The sequence below is a fragment of the Centruroides sculpturatus genome, unplaced genomic scaffold (assembly GCF_000671375.1).
Source record: "Centruroides sculpturatus isolate CEXI.00-Female unplaced genomic scaffold, Cexi_2.0 scaffold1209, whole genome shotgun sequence".
Lineage (NCBI taxonomy): Eukaryota > Metazoa > Arthropoda > Arachnida > Scorpiones > Buthidae > Centruroides > Centruroides sculpturatus.
In genome coordinates, this window is record NW_019385568.1 from 254766 (window position 1) to 256688 (window position 1923).

Here is a 1923-nt window from a genome sequence, read left to right on the forward strand (position 1 = left end):
GTGTTGTTTGTATATATGCCATGTGTATGTTTCTGTGTTGTTTGTGTGCTTGCCATAGAATGACTGAATCTATGAGTAACTGTTCTTTGCATCCCTTGTGATTTCTACGGCAACCTTTTTGTTGTTCCGTAAGAATGTCGTGTTCTTCAACATGTTTGTATATTTTGTTTGTGATACAGGATATCAATAATTTGTAGTGTTGGAAGACATGTAATTGGTCTGTATTGTGTGGGGTCTGTGGTGGTGGTGTTTTTAGGTTTCATGTAGGTGATGCCCTGAGTAAGAAATTTTGGCATGAGTAAGAAATTTTGGCATGCCTTGTGGATTGATGATGATGTGTGTTAGATGTTTAGCTAGTTTCTGGTGGTGATGTAAACTTTTTGTACCAGAAATTGTGAATGTTTTCTACACCAGGTGTCTTCCAGTTGTGTGTTCTGTTAACAGCGTAGCGAATGTCGTGTATGTTTATTTCAGCACAGGGCATAGTTGGTATGTTGTGCAAGTTTCTGTTCTCCTCCTCGATCCATCCTGCATCAGCATTGTGTGTAACAGCATTGGACCAAAGAGAAGACCAATAAGTTGTGATTGTTATTACGTATTATTATTATTATTATTATTATTATTTACCACTTCTTTACATATGCTGTAAACCAGGGTTTCCTTGGTCTGTATTCTCTAGGTAAGGTTTTTATGGCTATTTCTTAGATGGATGTGTGTGTATTGCTTTCCAGGCTTGGTCCATTTTCATCTTTTCCATCATGTTCAATTCTTTAGCCTTTCCTATTTCTTCCTGGTATTGTCGCTTGGTGTCATTAGCTTTGAGGTTATGTACTGTACATTGTTTGAAAAACGATGGTTTTGCTTGTGCTTTGCCATTACCTGGAGTTTTACTTTCATGCTGGCTTTCAGCAGGAAGTGATCTGATTTTGCTTCTGCTCCTCTGAGACTACATATGTTTTTTATGCTATTACGATATCTCTGGTTAATGAGTATATGATCTATTTGGTTGCTAGTTTTGCCATCTGGGGATGTCCATGTTTGTTTGTGAATGTTTTTTCTAGGAAAATTAGTATTATGGATTATCAGATCTCTAGCGCTGGCTAAGTTGATAAGTCGCTCTCCATTATCATTGGTTGTCTCATACAGGCTCTCCATTCCTATGGTAGGTTGGAAGCACTGCTGTTTGCCTGTTTTAGCATTAAAGTCCTCAAGAAGCATCACTATGTCATGCATTGGAACTCCTGCCATTGTTTTCTCCAGCTCCTCAAAGAATTCATCTTCGTTTCCTTTGTCGCCGACTTTTGTGTGAGCATGGGCTACGGTGTGATATTGAACCATCGGCTTCTCATTCTGAGCTTGGAAATCCTCGCAGAAATGCATTCAAATGCCAAGATCAAGTCCCATATATGCTTAGCTACGATGAAACCAGTACCTAGTTCATGTCTAGTACTTTCTCCATATATGATCATGTTCTTCGATGTGATTATGTCGTCCCCCACCCACTGTGTTTCTTGGATGGCTGTGATATTCATCTTATATCTCTGTAGTTCTCCTATTACTTCCTTAAAACATAGATCCTGATGAAATGTTTTGTACTTACTCTCTAGAAACGCGGAAAATACGGCTGACCACAAAACGGTGACACCCACTCCCCAATTTACATTTATACCTATCCACTTGGGAAATACAACGTACGGAAATTAAGTGTTGGCAATTTCCAATCTGAAAAAAGTGCCCACACGAAACAGAACTTCTAATACGGATTGACGGTCCGTTAAACTCAAAAATTTATTATATGGAGATCTTCCGAGAACTTCGACGTTCTGTATTTCCAATTGGAATACCTCAAAAGTTTTTTTACTTTCTCGGCCGTTACGTATAATAGTGCGAAAGTATGGCCATCGATCAAAAAATGATCCTGCA

The 1923-nt window shown here is 38.7% G+C and overlaps 1 pseudogene; it reads right to left on the minus strand.

The window, feature by feature from the left end:
• Positions 1-780: 780 nt before the first annotated feature.
• Positions 781-1700, minus strand: LOC111640196 (annotated as a pseudogene).
• Positions 1701-1923: the final 223 nt, after the last annotated feature.